The sequence below is a fragment of the Dipodomys merriami genome, unplaced genomic scaffold (genome assembly GCF_024711535.1).
Source record: "Dipodomys merriami isolate MVZ:Mamm:240054 unplaced genomic scaffold, mDipMer1.0.p SCAF_3193, whole genome shotgun sequence".
NCBI lineage: Eukaryota > Metazoa > Chordata > Mammalia > Rodentia > Heteromyidae > Dipodomys > Dipodomys merriami.
Window position 1 is genome coordinate 1 of NW_027204708.1, and position 22,181 is coordinate 22,181.

General features: G+C 35.9%; 1 long non-coding RNA gene across 1 annotated transcript; it reads right to left on the minus strand.

Moving 5' to 3' along the window:
* Positions 1–134: 134 nt before the first annotated feature.
* On the minus strand, positions 135–12,778 carry LOC138841404 (uncharacterized). Its single transcript, XR_011376414.1, has 4 exons — positions 12,624–12,778; positions 11,447–11,485; positions 10,800–10,900; positions 135–239 (listed from the first exon to the last, which is right to left on the minus strand). It is a non-coding gene; the product is annotated as an uncharacterized lncRNA (long non-coding RNA).
* Positions 12,779–22,181: the final 9,403 nt, after the last annotated feature.

Sequence of the window (22,181 nt, forward strand, 5' to 3'; positions counted from 1 at the left end):
TTTCTCGTTCCATATGATGTTATCTACAAACAAAGAGATAACTAACATCACAGAAGTATACAGGTGCAAAGGGCCTACATTGAGTTGGATTGTGTTTTATTATCAGGCTTACCTACATCATCTTCAAGAGAAGTTTTGTCCATACAAGTTGCAATATGTTCAGTGAGTTGATCTCGTGGTACCAGGTGGCGAGCATTAAAGGGACAAGTAGCCAATTTGGCAGCAATATCAGGATGATTCTGTATGACAAAAGTTTAAATATGAAGAAACATATTCAAATTTTCTCTTTTTAGATTACTTTGTGCAGGATATCAACCACGGGCTTGACAACACAGTATAGGTACTGTGCTAGTACTTCCTTTTTTAATACACATTTTTTATTGTAAAGTTATTTTACACAGGGATTACAGTTATATGAATAAGGTAATGAGTTCATTTCCTATAGGCAGTGTTACTCCCTCCTGTGTTTTTCCCCTAAGACCTCTTACCTCCCCATCTACCCAACTCCTTCCTTCTACTGCTACTTGCCACGCACCAAATTTGTAAAGTTCATTTTCAACATAGTGTCTCATATATTTCATTGTTAAAATAGATCAACCTGTATGCCAAAGCAGTACGGAGTTCCTCAAAAGACTCCACATAAAGCTCCTGTATTACCCAACAATCCCACTTTTGTGCATTTACCCAAATGATCACTTACAAGACCAGACCAAAACTACCACCATTATTTTCCATAGCTAAGGTTTGGAACAACCCCAGAAGCTCCTCAGTAGATGAATGCATTATGTAATTGTAGCCCCTCTGTACAGTATGTTCTCAAATAAAATAAAATAAAATTAAAAAAAAAAGAAAATAAAACAAAAAGAAAATGTGGTGAATATATACAAAATGGAATTGTATACCTCCATCAGAAAGAATGATATTGCTCAATATTTTGGAAATGGAAAGACTCAGAAAATATTATATTGATTGAAGTAAGCCAGGCCCAAAGAAACATAGGTCCATTGTTTCCCTTATTTCGAATAACTAGTGTATATTTAGGACAAGCAGAAATGTTCAAAAGCGATGTACATAGGATCATAAAAAATGAACTTTACAATTAAAAAGGAGGGTTAAGGCAAGGGTGGTGTGTAGTTGCGGAGGTGGAAAGCAGGGGATGGTATTGGTAAAATAAAGTCGGAGGCAAAACTGCTCGATGACACCATCAGAAAAATGAAATGCCCTTGATAGGAAATGGAAAGACAAAAAAATTATATTAAGTGAGTAAGACAGGCCCCAAGAAGGATAAGTCCCATAGTTTCTTTTTTCTAATAAATAGTATATGTCTGAGACAAGCAGAAAAGTTCAGAGAAGATGATAAGAGAAATGAACCCCAAGATAACTACAGAAGTGTTTTTTTTCTGTCCTGCTATTGTTGTAATATATTTGTAAGGTACTGCATGATTTTTTTTTCTTTTTATGTACCTACCCTCCACCCCCCGTTATAACCTCTGTATGTCAGAAGACCTGAGGAAGATGGTGGAAGAGAAGCTGGAGGATAAACAAGTTCTCACACAGAAAGCAGTTTTAGTGTTCCAGTGACCAGTCCTAGGCTACAGAATCACACCTATTGTGCCATCACAGTACAGAGAGTTTGGCCAGAGAGGGAAAGTCCAGCCAGGAGACAGATCTGAGCACTTGCTGGTAGCTGCAGCTGCAGTGGCTGCGGTGGAGATGGTGGCCGTGGCCATCATACCAATAGACAAGTTCTGGAATATGGGCACCAGATGCTTTGGGCCAGTGGATTCTACTCACCACCAGTAAGAACCGAAAAGGAGCAGAAATCTTCATCCTGAAGATCACAGACCAAGGACTGCACAGGAACCAAGAGTCTCGCATGAAGACAACCATGACATCATATTCACTTCTCTCAGAGAACCTGTGAGAAGGCTGTCACTCCCCCCCACACCAGAGATCTCCATCTTTGATACTGACAAAGGCCTTGCCAAGCAGCTAGCTCCAACTCAGATCTTATAAGAATACAAAAACTGCCATTTAGCAAGTCCCAGGAACCGATCTGTCCTGCCCAGCTCATTTCCCCTCAAATGAAAATCAGCCTGCCCAGGCAGAGGGTGCTTCACTCCCAGAAGACTGTCTTTCTTCACTGGGTAAACAGAAACAGATTCTGCAGTCCCAACAACAGCCTAGCAAACAACTGAAACTCAGTAAACATAAACCATGAAAATGGCTCCAGGTTTGGCTCTGTGAGTTTTTCAGGAGCTAGCCCCTCAGGGAAAAGCTACTGATTGCTGAAAAGTCTCAACCCTACCTAGAACCTGGCCATATCATATCAACTCCACGTTAGAGGAAACAGCCATCTCCCTTTTGTGTGGTACTCAAAGCAGATCTCCCTCTCTCTGAACAAGCTTGGGGAAAGAATAAAAAAATCCTGGACAATGCAGAGCATTTTTTTGCCTGCTCTAACAAACTAACTTAAGAAACCAATCAAACAGCAGGAAAAACAAACACCAGAAGCAGACCAGTGACTCCACTAGGAGCCTGGTTACGGACACAGGGAGATACAAGATCTTCCTCCCACTCAAAAAAAATCACAGAACTGTTTTTTCTACCATGTTTTATTTTTATTTTTTAAAAAATGTTTTCTATTATTTTTTCTCTCATAATTTGTATTTTAGCTGTATATGTGTGATTGTGGGCTTTTTTTTTTGTAATCTCTTTTTATATTTTGGACCTTTTTTTTTCCTTTTTATTTCTTCTTTTCTCTTTCTTTTTTACATAACATAATTGCTTATTCCCAGACATATACATGTTCTGTTTATCATGAGCTATATATCTGTCATCGATTATTAGACCTTATCCCCCATCGTGTACATACTTAATCGAGAAATCTATTACTCAATTCACAACCTCTTAAGCTTAACTTTTTAATAGTAGTGTTTAACTCTTTACACCTATATAACTTTCACATACTCCAATTTTAAGAATTTTTATTTTTTAGTTACTCATGTTCCTTTTCATTTCTCCCGTCCTCTCATCCTATTCTTTTTTTCTATCAATATCATTACTTTATACTTACATAATTTGAACTGTATTATTTCTTAAATATAAATTTTTGTTTTTCCATTTTTCTTTTTTTTTTTTTTAAATCTCGCTGCTCTCACTCTGTCCAATCCATTTCCCCACTGAGATTAGGATTCCTTTAACCTCACTCTCCTTTTACCTCTCCACTTCCCTCTAATTGTATTTTTCCCCACAATTATCCCTAAACCTAATAATTTCTGGTTTGCTGAATCTCTCTTTGGTCTTCTTAGTTCTTTAGTCCATAGTTGTTTGATGTTGAATAGATTGTATCTCTTGAACTAGATTGTATCTGCAGCCATTTTGACTGTGCAACTACAGGACTTTGGTAGATACTGTGCAACTACAGGACTTTGGAAGATGCTTGCCTTAAAATAGTGCTCTGCAAGAAAATTGTTACTTTCATACAAAATGGGCAGAAAAATCGCTAAAGCCCCCAAAAAATGGCAATTCCGGGTATCTCAAATCCCACTCATGATAATCAGCTGACAAAACAGTTAATGAATAATACAGAGGAGAGATCCCCAAAAGCTCTACAATCACTGCCATAAATGTGGTGAATGAAAAGACTGAAAACCTGCAAAGGACTCGGTAAGATAAGGAGCAAGAGGAAGCAAACCAGGAATTACTACAGGAATCTCCAGAGTGTTAGAAAGCCACTCAAAGTTTAACACAGGAATTGCATGAGCAGGCTGGGAACAGTCAAATAATAATACAGGAATTATATGAGCAGGCTGAGAACAGTCAAAGAGAAAGGAATGGCATGGACAGTTGAGAACATCAAAGAGAAAGACAGGAATTGTGTGAGCAGGCTGAGGACACCCAAAGAGAAACACAGTAAGTGTGAGCTTGAGAAAGCTAATCAAAGAGTAATACAGGAATTGGATTAGCAGGATGAGAATAGACAAAGATCAGTAGAGGCATTCATGGAATCCATAAACAAATAACTGAAGGATTGCAGGCAGACTACAAAGGGAACACTAAATGAAGCTCGACAGGATGAATGTAAGTCCAAGAAAACCATAACCAATCAACTAAGTGTTTTGAGTATAAACAGTGTCCCCAAATTAAGAAAGCAAAGAAGTTCATACAGGATCGAAAATTTAACTGCAACAGAGAATTGGAAGCCACCAAAATCGACCAATTAGAAGAAAAGTCAATATAAACAGAGTAGAAAAACTGGACAGTAGGTTACACCATGCAGAAGAATGAATCTCAGGGATTGAAGACAGCCTAGATAACAGAGAGAAAAACACACAACTAACCAAGACGAATCCAAGAAACATGATAGATCTATTCCATATTTGGAAGACACCACCAGAAGATTTAATCTAAGGACAATAGGTGTAGAGGAACACCTAGAGACAGAAGTTAATGGTCTAAGAAATTTGTTTAACAGGATCCTAGCAGAGAACTTCCCTAACATGCAAAAAGATAGGCCTATTTAGATACAAGAAACTTAGAACCCCAAATAGACCAGACCAGAACAGGATATCCCACTGTCACATAATAATCTGCACAGACCAAGGAGACCAAGGAGAAAATTTAGACCAAGGAGAAAATCCTTGAAGATATCAAGGAGAAAAGATAAATCACCCATAAAGGGACCCAATTAGAATAACCTCAGCTTTCTCAGCAGAGACAATTAAACCAAGAGGAGCCTGGAATTATGTATTCCATGCCCTAAAATGAAAGAACTACCAACCAAGAATACTGTACCCAGTCAAACTCTCCTTCATAACCAAAGGTCAATTAAAAATCTCCCATAGCAAAGAAAAAGTGAAACAATAGATCTCAACCAAACCATCCCTACAAAAGATACTTAAAGATGTACTACCCATAGAAAACCAACAAGACCAAAATGAAGTCTAAAGAAACTGCACCCAAACTGAGAATCCAAGAACAATAAGAAGAACCCAGTTATTGCAGCCCCCGAGAAGGTGGAAAATTTGGCAGGAACTACCAAACACCTTTTAGTCCTAACTCTCAATATCAATGGACTTAACTCTCCAATTAAGGGACATAAACTAAGTAGTTGAATTAAAGAAAATTATTTATTTATTTTTGCTAGTCCTGGGGCTTGAACTCAGAGCCCAGGCACTGTTCCTGAGCTGTTTTGCTAAAGGTTATCTCTCTACCGTTTGAGCCACAGCACGATTTCTGGCATTTACAGGTAGGTGGTACTGAAGAATTGAACCCAGGGCTTCATGCATTCTAGGCAAGTACTTCACCACACAGCCACAGTGCCAGGAGTAGTTGAATTAAAAAGCAGGAATCTTGTATCTGTTGCCTTCAGGAGTCACACCTTGCCCATAAGTCCAAACATATTTTGAAAGTGAAAGGCTGGAATAAAATCTACCAAGCAAAGAGCCCCCATTAACAGGTGGAAATTTCAATACTTATATCGATAAAATAGATTTCAAATTAAAATTAGTGAGGAACAATAAAGAAGGTTCTACATACTAATTAAGAGATCTCTCCTTCAGGAGGATATTAACATTCTAAATATCTATTCGTCAAATAACAGAGCACCAAATTTATCCAAGAAACACTACTTTCCCTCAAGTCTCATATAGATCCAAAGACATTAATTCCTGGGGACTTTAACACAGCACTATCCCATCTATCATCTATCTATCTATCTATCTATCTATCTATCTATCTATCTATCTATCTATCTATCTATCTATCTATCTATATCTATCTATCTATCTATCTATCTATCTATCTATCTATCTATCTATCTATCTATCTATCTGTCTATCTATCTATCTATCCTATCTATATCAACTTGGCAAAAACTCAACAGAGAAACTGCCAATCTAAAGAACTGCATAGATCAACTAAATTTAAAAGGTATCTACTGAATATTTCACCCACCAGCACTAGAATTCACATTTTTCTCAAGCACATGGTGCTTTTTCAAAAACAGACTCCATTTTAGGTCACAAAGCAAACTTCTCCAGATTCAGAAACACTGAAATTATGCCCTGCATTCTCTCAGACCACAAGAACTCAACACCAAAAGCCACCAAAGAAAGTCCGGTAATACATGGGGGCTGAACAACACACTCTTGAACCACCGGTGGCTCATGGAAGAGATTAGAAAGGAAATTCAAATGTTCATGTTTATAGCTCTGAGTTCTTACATCAACAAATTGGAGAGATCTAAACCCAATAATTGAATGAGACATATGAAACTCCTTGAAAAAGAGCAGAAAGATAAACCCCAATACAGTAGATAGAAAAAACTTAAATCAGAATTAAATGAATTAGAATCCAAAAAAAACCCCAAAACAAAACAATAGAAACACTCCATAAAACAATCAGTTTGTTCTTCGGAAAAAAATAACAAAACTGACAGACCGTTTGCAAATCTCAGAAAAAGAAGATAACACACCTAAATAAATAAACTCAGAGTTGAGAATGGAAATATCACCACAGAAACAATCACGTTTCAGAACATTATAAGGGAAAACTTCTCAAACTGTTATGCTACTATCTTTGAGAACTTGGCAAAAATGGACATTCTCCTAGCAAATATCGACATACTGGAACTAAAACAACATGAGTTAAAACATGTTAACCTGCCCATATCAAGCACTGAAATAGAAACAGCAATAAGAGACCTCCCATGTAGGAAAATCCCAGGACTGAATAGATTTCCAGCAGAATTCTACAAGGCCTTCAAAGGACTATTTACACCAATACTCCTCCAATTCTTCAATGAATTTGGAAGGGAATGTACACTACCAAACTCTTTCTATGAAGCCATCATAAACCTCATCTCAAAACCAGGCAGGAACTCATCAAAGAAAGAGAACTAGGGACCCATTTCTTTGATGAATATCGATGCAAAATTTCTCAACAAAATTTTGGTCAATCAACTTCAACAATTCATCCAAAAATCATACACGATGATCAATCAGCATTCATTTCAGGAATACTTAGCTGGTTCAATATATGCCAATCAATTAATATAATTCATCACATAAAATAGACCAAGGATAAGGATAGTTATCTCAATAGATCCACAAATAGCATTTGACCAGATCCAACACACCTTTATAATGAAGGCTCTGGAAATCTAGGAATCCATGGAACATTCCTCAAAACAATAAAGGCTCATTATTGTTCTCAATGGTGAAAAATTAAAGCCATTTCTTCTAACTTCAGGAAGGAGACAAGGATGCCCACTCTCTCCACTTTTCTTCAATTTAATGCTAGAATGACTAACTATAGCAATAAGACAAGATGCAAATACTAAGGGGATCCAAATTGGATAAAATGAAGTAAAACTCTCCTTCTTTGCAGAAGACATGATCTTGTATTTTGAGAAATCACATGGACTCCACTCCCAAATTACTTGAGCTGATTCAAACTTTGGCAAAGTAGCAGGTTATAAAATTAAACTTTAAAATCAATGACTTTTCTGTATGGCAACAATGAGAAGAGAGCAGCTGAAATAAGGAAAGCAACTCCATTCTTAGTAGCCACACAAAAAATAAAATATCTAGGAATTAACCAAAGAAGTGAAAGAAATCTATGATGAAAACATTAAAAATCTGAAAGAGAAAATCAAAATAGATCTTAGAATGGGGAAAATCCTCCCATGTTCCTGGATTGGAAGGATCAACATCGTGGAAATGGGAATACTTCCCAAACCTACCTATAAATTCAATGGGATAGCTATCAATATTCCAGCCTCATTCTTTAAGGAATTAGAAGAAATAATCCAATATTTTATATGGAACAATAAGAAACCATGAATAGCAAAAACAATTCTTAACAGAACAGTGCTGGAGGAATATCAATACCAAATTTGAAACTCTACTACAAAGCCATCGTAGTCAAAACAGCTTGATAGTGGCACAAAAAGAGGACCAATGGAATCGAATTGAATACCCAAAAACCACAGACCAATTGCCACAGAATCTTTGATAAGGGACCTAAAAAACTGAAATGGAAGGATAGCTTTTTCAGTAAATGGTTCTGGCAAAATTGGCTAATCACCTGTAGAAAACTAAAGCTAGACCCTTATATATCACCCTGCAACAGAATCAACTCCAAATGGATTAATGACCTTGGAGTAAAAGCAGACACCCTGCGAACATTACAGGATGTAATAAGAGAAACCTTTGGTCACCTTGGCCCAGGCCGAAATTTTTTTAATAGAGACTCAGAAACACAAGAATTCAAAGAAAGTTTGGACAAATGGGGTTGCATGAAGCTGCACTGTTCTGCAAGGCAAAGGACATACAAAGCAAGATCAATAGAAAGCCCAAGCATTGGGAAAAGATCTTCACTAAGAGTCTCATATATATAATATACTTGAAACTGTAAAAATGAAATCCCACAACAAATAATCCTCAAAGAAACAACTGCCAATTAAGTAAGTGCACTAAAGACTGAAAAAGAAACTTCTCTGAAGGAAAAAAAAATAATGGCAAATAGACACATGAAGATATGCTCAACCTCTCTAGCCATAAAAGAAATGCAAATCAAAAAAACATTGAGATTCCTCCTCACCCCAGACTCCACCCAGAGTTCCCCTATGACCCAGCAATCCCACTTTTGGGCATTTACCCACATGTTCACAAAAGAGACCATACTAAAACTACAAGTACAACTATGTTCATTGCAGCATTATTTACCATAACTAAGATATGGAACCCACCCAGATGCTCCTCAGTAGATGAATGGATCAAAAAAAAATGTAGTATATATACACAATGGAATTCTATGCCTCCATCATAAAGAATGGCATGGCCCCATTTGTTAGCAAATGGAAAGACTTGGAAAAAATTACATTAAGTGAAGTATGCCAGGCCCAAAGAAACATAGGTCTCATAGTTTCCTTTATTACCAATAACTGGTATATATCTGGGACAAGCAGCAAAGGTCAGATAAGATGATAAATTGAAATGAACCCAAGATAGTGACATAGGTGTTTTTTTTTTCTTCCTTGCTCTTGTTTCTAGCATATTTATAAGGGACCATGGGATTTTTGTTTTTGTTTTGTATGTCCCTCCCCCATGGCATAACCCCTGTTTGCACTGTATTTGGTGTTAGTATGAATTAGGGAGGGGAAGGGAAATAACAAAATGTTTAAATAGGGATACAAATCGATCTATTGCAACAATGAGATGTACAAGACGTTATTTTGAAAAACGAACTTTACAATTTAAGCAGAGGTGAGGATTGGGGTAAGGGAGTGTAGTTGAAGAGTTGGGAGGGACAGGATGGTAGGGGAAAAACAAAGGACGAGGCAACAATTTTGGATAAAAATACACTCATTAATTGTAATCCCTCTGTACATGTTTTCACAGTAAAATTTATTTTAAAAGTACACTATGTCAAAAATGAACATTATAATTTAAGCAGTGTGGGAGGGGAATGTAGTTCTCGAGACGGGGGTAGGGATGGCAGGGGAAAGTCAAAGGAGGAGGCAAAAATGCTTGATAAGAATAGTACTCATTATCTTCCTCCTGTAACTGTAACCACTGTACAGTATTTTATAATAAAAACCTTATTTAAAAAGATGTTAAATGAAATAAACAATAAGATAGGGATACAAGTGTTTTTTTTTGTTTTTGTTTTTCATTCTTGTTATAATTTTTAAGGTATTTGTTATGAACAATGTGATTTTTTTCCTTTGGTGTGTTCCTCCCCCTGGTCTAACCCCTGTGTTCACTGCATTTGATTCTAGTGCACTGCATCATGTATATACATTTATCTAATTTGGGGAGGGGAAGGAAAAAAAACGAGTGCATCCTTTTGCACAGGCTAGACTTCTACAATTTTCACCATAGCACTTCTTCTATTCTCATTTGATCGGGTAGATAAGAAGGTTTATGACTCTCCTGCCTGGGATGGCATTAAAAAATGATACAGTGATATCAAACTTTCACGTTAATAGTATTTCTTTCATGAGGAAACTGTGCCAAGATCCATAAATTGTATATGGAAGTTTAGAAGCGTACATATGTGCTCAATTTTGGCCTATGTTTACTCAAATATAGGTTATTTATATGCAATTTACAAATGCATAGATAAAGTGATTCACAATATATTTGAAAATATCCAAAATGGAGGGTCATCACATGTGTCTTCTTTGCAAACAAAATAGCAGAAACTATGCCTCTCCTACAGCTCTGGAACTTATTGTAGCATTTCATATTAAGAAATTTTTGGTGAAAAGAAATTTTGTAATAAATACCCTCAATATAGAAAAGAGACACAATGCATCTCCCATGTTTTGTTGATAACCATGGCATGAAAAGTACAGTATACAAACTGAATTCTAGGCCATATGATAATACAGTGGGTGTTTTAATGAAATAATGTTTAAGAATACCATTAATTTACATTTTGGCCATTAGGCAATGGGGAGGAAAAGGCAACCACCTCTAATGTTTGTGAAATATGGCACACACGGTTTGACATAATTGCCCACACAAAAGATCTTGCCTTTGTTCTGCTTTGAATAGGGATCTAGAAATACGTCTCTAGAAATAAACAAGTTGGACTATGATTGTCTTCCTTTCCATTACATGCTGCAGAGATTTCAGAAGAAATACAAAAATCTCACTATGACATTTATGCCCACAGTCTCTCTCATATTTTCTCATACATTTCCCACAATTTATTATAAAAATACTCAAATTTATCCATGAACTAAAGAAATTATGTAATATCAACATGTTCCAATGAAACATTACCTCTTTACATTTCACAAGATGGTATGGGAACCTGCATGATCTGATTTTGTGATTTTTATCATAGGGACACTGCAATAACCTCTCAGGATCCACCGATTCCTCTGAAAGAGAACAAATACCTCGGGAAAATCAATATATTGGGGAACATGCAAGTCTTCAATGTTGTTTCCATTATTAACTCTATCTTAATCTGGAATACCTATTTGGGGAATTCAAAATATGACAAAGAGTATCACTCTGGAATTTAACTTCTGATGTACTGTCAGTTCCTATTAGATAGTTCTTAATTTTTTTATGAAAAATATTTATTCTAGTTATTGATTCTATAATTTATTCTAAGTATTGATTGGAATCAAATGGAACTCTTAGCTTGTTTTATCTTCTGAAATCATACATCCATTGAGCATCCCTGATTTATTTGCTGTCTTACATTTACATCTAGAATGTGCAAATATTTTACATTCTTTTTCACCTTTCAATCTAGCACATCAAAATTCAAAGTTATAATTATCAAAATGTCTAAAGTTTCAGATTCAATCAGGACGAATCCTACTATCCTATTCTCTCAGTTCCTGTCAATATACTTTCTGTGATTCCAAACAAGAAAAAAAAATAATTCCCCCAAATAAATGCGTAAACATTTTTACCTTTTTCCATTGTGACAGTCAGATAAATATCAGCAAGTCCTGAGGATGAGAAAAATTCTCTGAGAGAAAACATGACTAAATACTTCAAAACCACAAGTATTAAATGTTGGGATTTTGTCAGCGATATGAGAAACTGGGTACAACCTATTCATCTCTAATAATTTTTGTTGCTAGACACACTTGAAATATATTGATATCTGTCTACTTCACAAAACATGGTCACTTATAACAAGCTATAGAAATGTGTAACTTTTTTGGCGGGGGGGGGAGGGGGGGGAACGAGATGAAGGCGGGGGATGTCCTGACATGGGGCCTGTACTCTGGGTCTGGGCGCTGTCCCTCAGCTCTACAGCTCAAGGCTAGCGCTCTACCACTTGAACCACAGCGCCACTTCCAGCGTTTTTCTTTCTTTTTGTACATGTGGTGCTGAGGAATCGAAGCCAGGGCCTTAATGCATGCAAGGCAAGCACTCTACCACTAAACCACCTTCTCAGCCCCAGAAATGTGTAACTTTTGAACTCAAAAAAGTTCATATTTTTCAGGCATTTTTCTTCATTATACCAAAACGGAGGTGATGCATCATGACAACTTTTAAGCGAATGTGGAAAAGGTTTTCTAAATTATTGATGTCTGAATTAACAAATTCCATATTCCATCTTTCAAATATCTAATACCTATTGAAAATATGCACTTATATAGATATAGATATATCGTTATTCCTATTCAGATTGTAAGATCAGTATGGACTATTATTCAGATAACTGCTTCTTAGAGAGGTTACGTATCACAAAGCAAAGAAATCATTGAGACACGTTAGAGTCAAAGTTAGAGATGGGTGCTGTCGTTCAAGAGGTAGTAAATTTCTGGAGTACAGTGTCTAGTGGCCATGAAGCAGAGCCAGAAGACATTAAACCTCTGATTACTTTGACGCACATAAAAGTGACGGGAATAAAAGTAAATTTCAAATTCCCAGAATGAAAATAGGTATTTTCTGAAGTCTAAGGAAGTAAAGAATTTTCATTATTTTACCAATGAAACAATACTGCCTCATTAGAGAAAATTATAAGAACTACATTTGGGATGTCAGCGAGAAATGTCCCAGTCACATACGTGAGGGAAAATGATAATTTACATGTCTAAGAGGTAAAAGTAGGAAAAAAGGGCAAGGGACTATTACCTGTCTCCTTCAGTTAACTGGATTCACCAATCAAGTCAGGATCTCTTCCCCTCACGACAGACGATGTCCTACTCGTAGGTTTTCCACAGCAACAGCTACTTCTGTATAATGACTTCTCTGCATGGGGCCACCGCTATTGTGATGTAGCTCATAAATCTCACTTCCGTTTAACCAACTGACGGAACTCAGCCATACTTCCGCATATGACAACGGAAGTGCTGACTTCCGGCTTGAACCCGGAAGACAAAGTCCCATTTCTTTTTGGTATGCTTTGTGGACTCCAATTCAGTTTAATAGAAATGTGTAAGTATTCAGTAGAGCAATAATGTGAATGTATGTGTCAGACTTTTGATCTACACATCAACTACTGGTTCTATGTAAATTGTTCTGCCTAGACATCTGTACACTTACTATGGTCTATATAGCCACAATAAGTCATTCTTTCCGTATTATTTTTTCCTTGTTTAGTTTCTTTACTCCTCAATATTCTTATTAGCGACAGTTTCACAAAAAGACCCCTTCTAGAACTCAATCACCATCTGCCAAAAACGTTCTTTAGCCTTCCTTGTAGATATGATTGACTTTTGTACATATTGTTTAATTCACATTTTTTATTAAAGTTCATGAACAGTAAGAGTAATGTACTCTAGGATTTCTCAAAACAAATAGTCACAAATATTAAATGAAAACAGCAAGAGAGAAACAGGTTCCCAGATGAATTTCTTCATGTATATGTATTTTTACTTATACAAATATTCATGTTACTAAATACCATAAAGTAAGCTATACAAAAGTACTTTCTATGTGTAGCTTTAGGAGTGCTTTTGCATTATTTAATCACCAATAACATAAACTACATGCAAATTTCCTGCATTATAACTTTCGATTATAGAATTTGCAACTCAAGAATCTATGCAGAAGTTTATGTAGGATACATGAAATTCAGTTAGATTTTAATAAAATATGAAGTTATTATGCCACATTTTGGAAAGATGGATTGAAGTGTTTCTAATATGTAAAAGGTGGTACATAATATACGTCACATTCTTAGTATTATGTAGATTTCATATCATTATTTTTCATTAACAAAAGGTAACCTTATTTAAAAGTATGCCAAAGATGTTATAATTATGAAGACAGGATGTTTTTGGTCTACAAATTTGTCTGTTTTGAATAGCTGTTTTATGAATCCCGAGGAACTGAAGCATTTCAGTATTTGTATCAGTAGGAAAATATAATATGGTTTAAGATAATCGAAACAAGGCCTGGCACTGGTGTAATCCTAGCTATTCAAGAGGCTGAGATGTGAAGATCTCAGACCAAGGCCAGCCCCTGCAGGAAAGTCTGTGAGACTCTTATCTCCATTAAAACACTAGAAGACCAGAAGTGGTGCTGTGGCTCAAGTGGTAGAGTGCTTGCCTTAAGCTGTGGAGCTCAAAGACCATGCCCAAGCAAATAATTCAAGCCCTTTGACCAACCAAAACAAAAATAAATAAATAAATAATTGAAACAAACCAACATGGGAGAGAAGAAATAAAAGACCATGATTTGTCATTAAATGGAGGATTTGGAAACATCTCTAAGTAAAATAAAAAACATGGACACACTTGGTACAGATAAAATAAAGGATGGTGTGGCAGTGCTTGATATCTTTTGAAGTTAATCAGACACACCCAAACAAAGCAGGAAACCTATCTGAAGTAGATAGGAATGATTCCCATCAAAAGGCTTCTCAAAAGTAATGATGAAGTTTTGTAAGGTTTATCATGTGTGTGTGTTCTTCACGCTTGGGGTATGACAAACAGTGTTCCTATAAGAATCATTATCTTAGCACTCTAAGGAAATCTTGTGCTTCTGTCAATTGAATCAAACTCTAAGACATTATCCCTCTTCTTCATAGGCATGAATGAACTACAATACATTTTAATTTTATAAAATTGTATTAAAATTCAGTAACTTTGATTTCTACATGGAATTCTTCCTGTTATTTGCCACCACACCCTGATGCTCATTGGCATACTTTCTGTTAAGCCAGCAGTGTTTTCTCTGCCTTCCATATGTTACGGTAGGCTATTATACACAAGACACTTTGATTAAAAACATGTTCAAGTACAAGTAATAGAAATAAATTTAGACACGAGGTATGAAGGAATTAAGCACATTGTACAGATTGGGTAGACTTTGACTGGTTTTGTTCATAGAATTTGCCTAATGAAAATGACAATTACAAATAGTACATGTTGCATGCATTTGTACAATATTACTTGATACTCGAGTATGGCTATTGAAGAAATAGTAAAAAGTCACTGAATATTTTTGTAGTGGTTGACATTTAAGCATTTATGAACATTTCAATTTGAATGAAAACATTTGGACCAAAAGTGCACACAGACTTAGTTACAGGGAAAATGAATTAATGAACCTTTTCCTTTGTGACAATACTAGAATCACGATGACAGGGAGCTACGTGATACACTGTCCCAAACTGGATTCTCACCAATCACAATATTCTGAGGGAAACATTCATGAATTAATTTATGTTAGAGAACTTATGGTCTCTCTAGAATGGAGACATGCAAATAATTCTCAAGGAATATACTGGCATTCAGTTTCTTGTAAAGTAGTTTTGTTCCTGGACAACAGCATAGCACAGAGTCACAAAATATAGTCATTGATAATTCCTCTACTTATGATATGTAGGCTCCCATTTTCCTGCCATGAACCCTTGTGGAAAAGTGTAGAAATTTAAAAGCAAGGATTTGTTTTCTTATTTACACTTGTCACTGTGTGAAAGGGCAGAAATAATCTCTTCTATTGTCAGATATTTCCACTATAATATGTTGTGTGATAGATTGCTCCTTCCTACATTGATTCCTTGAGACCTTTACAGTCTCTACAAAAGCTAATATGAATAGAAAATGCTGAGATTCACAGATAGACTCTCTTTATCAGGATTTTATGTAAATATTCGTGTTGAATCAAACATAAGAATTGTACTTACATTCAAATTTTTCTGCAAAAATTTCACATAATATTATATCAATCATTAACTAAAATACTGCTGTCTAAATATACACATCACCAGATGCAACCTGGTTTCAAAACCACCATATCTGGTGATCATCTTTGGAATTCACATATCTAACCTACATCCTAACTACATGTTCCAACTTTCTTTCCAGAGGTTGATCCTCATAAAATGTGCTTGAACCACCAGCCCAAATTGCAACAGGAATGCTTTTAGTGTATTATTCATTCATGTGCAATACTGTCTGAAAATAAATTGCATTTTCAGAAAGAAAGATAATACCGGTTCCTATGAACAATGAAATACTTTCTGGGAAAAATAAATATTGAAGATTGCACTATTGTGTAAAACTAATTGCTAAAATTGGTATGAAGTTTTGTATTGTGTGCTTATGACACATGAGTATTTGCAAAATGTGAAGTTATTAGATGGCTTAGAGTCAATCCCGATGTATATTAGAAGATTGTGATTCGTCTTTGCCACACATTCTAGGCCTGGAAATAAATAAAAAGTAATGGCTACTTCATATCTATTTGTGTTTGACTTACTTTTTTTTTTCGGGGCCCGGTGGTGGGTCCTGAAATATGACATCAATTGTTCTAAAATTCTCATGAAATCCAGGTTCCAGGGGCTCACAACTATAATCCATTTTTTTCTACTGGATGAGATCGGAGGATTGCAGTCCAAAGCCATCCAATGCAGGAAAACCCATGTTACTCAACTCCAATTACCCTCTAGAATACCCAAAGTAGCACTATGCCTCAAATAGGGAAAGGATCACCTTTAGCTGAAGAATGCAGGGGTAGAATTCAATATGCAAAACCAACAAAAAAATACTCTCAGGAAGAAGCATTTTTGAAAATGCATCCTTACAAAATAATATCATATGTCCTGTGACATTCTGAAAGACATAGAATGATAGCTTTTCATGACTCCCTTTCCCCTTCATATTTCTTGCCATTTGTTTGTGTTGGCATGTTTTGTTAATATTCAACAAGCAATTCCTATTTGTTAGTTTTGCTTTTATTACTCTGGTTGTACAAATATCAGCGTATAGGCACTTATGACTCTCACATCATATGAAGCATAGAGAATATCTGAAAGGAAAATTTGAAATATTAATATAGATGTTTAGATTCAAAATCGTTCCTGTTATTACATTGTTGAATTCATTATTTCATTCTATAATCAGTCAAACAACGTTTGTGTGCCATTTGTCAATTTATTTTGAACCAAACAGATTTGAATCCACATTAAAGAATTTCATGACTTCAAGTAGCATCGGGTAAATAAAATTTAGGCACTATTATATTTTGATACTATTATTTGACAATTCTCATATAAAGGACTGTCTATTGAATGTTTACATCCATGCATTCTTCTGGACTCTAAACTATGTTCTACTTTTTTTTTGTATTTCTTTTTTTTTTTTTTTTAAATTGTATTTTATTTTATTTGAGAACATACTGTACAGAGGGGTTACAATTACATGGGCAGGATAATGCATACATTTCTTACCAAGCATTGCAGCCTCCTCCTTTGTTTACCCTTCACTTCCCTTCCCTGCCTCCCCCCTCCCCCCACCCAATTTTACCCCCCTCCCCCCACCCAATTATACCCCCCTCCCCCCCCACACCGAAATTGTAAAGCTGGTTTTGACATGACATTTTGTACTTCTCATTGTTGCAACAGGTCCCCCTGAATCCTTAAACGACTTGTTTGTCCCCATCTCCTCCACATGTTATACTGACATCAAATATAGTGAAAGCGGGGGTTACACTGTGGGGGAGGGACATACAAAGCAACAAAGAAATAATCTTATAAATGCATTAGAAACACATGCATGAAAGAAACAAAAACATTAAAATACATATTTAAGGGTTCATTTTCCTAACATCACAATATCTGGCCTTTTCCGCTTGACTCATACCTATACTAGATATTGCAAATAAGGGAAACCATGGGACCTATGCTTCTTTGGGCCTGGCTTACTTCACTTAATATAATTTTTTCCAAACCTTTCCATTTCCTAACAAATGGGGAAATGTCATTCTTTCTGATGGAGGCATAGAATTCCATTGTGTATATATACCACATTTTCTTGATCCATTCATCTACTGAGGGGCATCTGGGTTGGTTCCATATCTTAGCTATGGTAAATAGTGCTGCAATAAACATAGTTGTGCTGGTAGCTTTAGTGTGGTCTTGTTTGTAAACATTTGGGTAAATGCCCAAAAGTGGGATTGCTGGATCATAGGGGAGATCTATGTGAAGTCTTTTGAGGAACCTCCATACTGCTTTCCAAAGTGGTTGAACAAGTTTACATTCCCACCAACAATGAAGTAAGGTTCCTTTCTGTCCACATCCCCTCCAGCATCTGTTGTTGTTAGAGTTCTTGATTTTTGCTGTTCTAACTGGAGTGAGGTGATATCTCAATGTTGTTTTGATTTGCATTTCTTTTATGGCTAGGGATGTTGAACATTTCTTCATGTGTCTATTGGCCATCCTTCTTTCTTCTTCAGAGAAGCTTCTCTTTAAGTCTTTTGCCCACTTATTTATTGGGCAGTTGTTTCTTTGAGGATTTGTTGTTGGGTGGTTTAATTTTTTGAGTTCCAAGTATATTTTAGATATGAGACCCTTGTCCGTTGTATGGCTAGTAAAGATCTTCTCCCAATCGGTGGGCTTTCTATTGATCTTGCCAGCTATGTCATTTGCCCTGCAGAAGCTCTGCAATCTTATGCAATCCCATTTGTCCAACCTTTCTTTGATTTGTTGTGCTTCCGGGTCTCTATTCAGAAAATTTCGACCTGAGCCAAGGAGACCTAGGGTTTCTCCTATTCCATCCTGTAATGTTTTCAGAGTGTCTGCTTTGAGTTCAAGGTCTTTGATCCATTTGGAGTTGATTCTGGTGCTTAGAAATGTTACTACTATAATGATAATTATCAGGAAATTTCGTATATAAAAGAAAAGTAGAAGGTTTTTAAACCTACTGGGTACTGTGTGCCATTATTATCTGTTTCACTTGACACAAGCACAAGTTGAGACTCCTTACATCAGTAACAGAAATAGAGCAATTTTTGCCTATCACCTTAACAGAGATCTATATCAAGGGATACATGCTAAAAGGTGAAAAATGTTGGTTAAAAACCCTAGTAGTTTGGATCTTTTCTTCCTTCTTATGAAAGGTATCTTGCTTTATTTTACCGACTCTGATTTACTTTAGAAGTTACACAAGATATACCATGTTAGTCCACCTTCGTAACCCTTTCTGTAGGTTTGGTTCTTGGATGTTTCTAGATTATGCAATAATGAACAGATAATACCATTCTATCTCCAGTTTCCCATGCCTATTTTCATCGTATTTTCTCAAATATTTGTGGTATGTGCAATGGCATCAGAAGGCTTCTCTTCCTATCAGTTTAGAAAACTACAGTATCAAGTAAGCATAAATGCAAAAGTTACTGATATTCGTGTTACGGATTTGAACATCAGAAAATATTTATATTTCTTCTCTTTTGTGGTTCTGAATCACTGATCATGTGTATTAGGAATTTACTTCCAATTAAAGCTGAGTTCTAAGAACAGATTTTAGGGTTATTTTCCCCGAAGTTTCCTTTTTGTTTCTTTAGCAATTTTCATTATGGTATTCTTGTACAAAATTTCATACCTGAATGCTGGTGTCTCAGACCTCCAATCCGAGGTGGCTGAGACTTTTTAGTCTATCAGACACACTACAGTGCAATTCAAGCATTTTAGAACACCAGAAGTATCACAGTGGTTCAAACTAGTGGACCTCTGGCTTTGAACAAAAACACCTTAGTGATATAGGAAGGGCCCTGAATTCAAGCAAAATAAACTATCCAAAAGACTGTCTGGTATTCTTCAGATGATGTCAGTTGCAAAGAAGGGAATAATAAAAGATGACATTAACTGCTAACAAATATTAAACATTAGCAAATATTTCAGAAAGTGTTTCCAACAACTTGAAATAGAATTGTGAGTTGAACCTTCATGTCATATGTTATCAAGGCAATTACTAAAACTACAGATAACACATTCAAGGCTGGAAATAAAAAGTAATGGCTACTTCATATCTAGTTCTGTTTGACTTAATATTTTTTTTTCGGGGTCCGTTAGTGGGTCCTGAACTCTGGGCCTGGGTGCTGTCCCTCAGCTCTTCAGCTCAAGGCTAGCACTCTACCACTTGAGCCATAGCGCCACTTCTGGATTTTTTCTTCTTGTTTATGTGGTGCTGAGGAATCGAACCTCAGGCATGTGAGGCAAGCACTCTAGCCACCTTCCCAGCCCCTGACTTACTATTTTATAAAAACCTATATTGAGTGCTGCCTTCTTTCCTGCTCTTTTAAATATTTATTCAGTAGTAGCTGTGAGAAAACCCCAGAGCACAGGTCTTGTAATTTTTTTCCCCTCATATCACATTCTAAGACACAGGTTTCACTACTTGTTTAATACATCACACAGTGTAACATATTTCCTTGGTAAAGTTAACTTTAAGGTATTTATATGTGCAAGCAGTTACTTTATTTCTTGCTGGATAAAGTTTATTGAGGAGAAAAGTACACTGTTCTCCATTAGCCCTTTTTCAGTGGCTGAAAGATAATGCAGTTATTATTTTTTGCTGGGAGTAATTTTAGGGCAGGGATATATACTTCCCTGGATCAAACAGACCATTGCAACAAGTGCCATATATAGTAACCTTCTATGTAGTTATAAAAAATACGATCACAGTTGTGGTGAGTTAGAAGTTAAGAAGACACCAGCCGCACACTTTTATCAAAGCTTAACACAATTCCTGTGAATTCTATGATGAAAATCACAGCACTCAGAAATGGAATCTACTCTTCGGGCTTTGGGCCAGAAGGGAGCATTTCAATTGAGACAGATGGCGCAATGATGAAGGACCTGAAATCCTCAACGTGAAATTATTACGTCATTGTTACATTAAGTATGGGACCAAACAGAGGAAGTGACCACTGCAAATGGTACGTCTATGTGATGGAAGGGATTCCTGTTGTCTTTTGTGGATCTACTTATCTTTAGCCGCTTCCTTAATATGCACAGAATTCTTTTCATTCTTCCCGTTTATGTGACTGCTTTTATTCTTAGATCTAAATATTACTCATATTCAGAGCTTTTCTGAATATCAGCTATTGTCTTCCTACAAGTTCCGTGTCATGTCTAGTTTACTAGGTTTCATTGAAATGCCAGGACACTACTCTCTGAAGCATTTTTTTGTATCATGGAATGATAGCACCAATCACTAAATTCTGTCCGAATATTCTATCAACTCTAAACATTTATGCTGTAGTCTTTGATAGGATGCTCTTCAGCAATATTTACTAGCAGTACTTAATAGAGGGCAGGTAAGTATTAAAATATACTTTGGAAAAATGGCGTTATGCGGCCCAATGAACTTCCTTATGAAAATATATATTCAGTAGATTCCAGAGAATTTTCAGGCATAATTTTGAACTGTGATCCACAATTTATAAAAGCATTGTGAAATTCAGTAAACAAAATACATATATTGAAATAAACTTTATACAAAATTTGCTTGCAAACACCATGTTAATATTTCTGTGAATTTGTCTGCTTATCCTTCTTATACATAATACCACTGTGGTAAATCTGGAAACACTACTCACTTTTAAGGTCAAAATATATACTGAGTAAATTCTGTGAATTCTTCATATCTAAAATAGGAAATCAAACAAATTTAGTAGTTTTACTTATGTACTATATCCTGAGATATTATTGCACTTTTCTTCATGTCAACATAGGATATTTCCAATTTATAAACTTAGGCAACACCATTTATTTACTCCATGCTAACTCAAAGCTTTAAACCTCATACTGAATATGATTTGCTGTTTAAATTACAATTCTTCTGGGAAGGAAAATTACAAAACTGTAGAGATTTGTCTTGAGAGAACATTTGAAAATATTGAGGTCAAATCAATACTTTCTGTTTTGTCGCCAAATATTGTTTTGCGTTTTTTTAAAAATTTATTTTTTTATTGTGAGAATACCGCACAAAGGAGTTACAATTACATAGGCAAGAAAACGAGTACATTTATCAATTATTGTAGCCTCCTCTTTGTTTCTCCTTTCCCTACCACTTCCCATCCCTTCCCATACTTCCCTCACCTGATCCACCCCCCACACCCAAGTTGTAAGTTTGTTTGACATAATGACTTGTACATCTCATTGTTGCAATGGGTCCATCTGTACCTCTAGTTAAACAATTTTGTTTTTGCCCTTCCCCTCCACAAATTATACCAACTGCTTTCCAAATACTGTTTGAATTATTGTTTGCTTCTTAGTGATGAACTGTGTTAATATGTGGAGGCTTAAGCCTTTCTATGTACATGTCAAATTATTTGTGTCTCATATTCATGCGTTTGAAATATTTGGCTTGACATGGTGAAGTCTTGTTTCACCTTATTCTTCCACACTTGCAAAAACAAAAATCTTTTTATATTAATTAGGGAATCATTGGTGGTCCCATT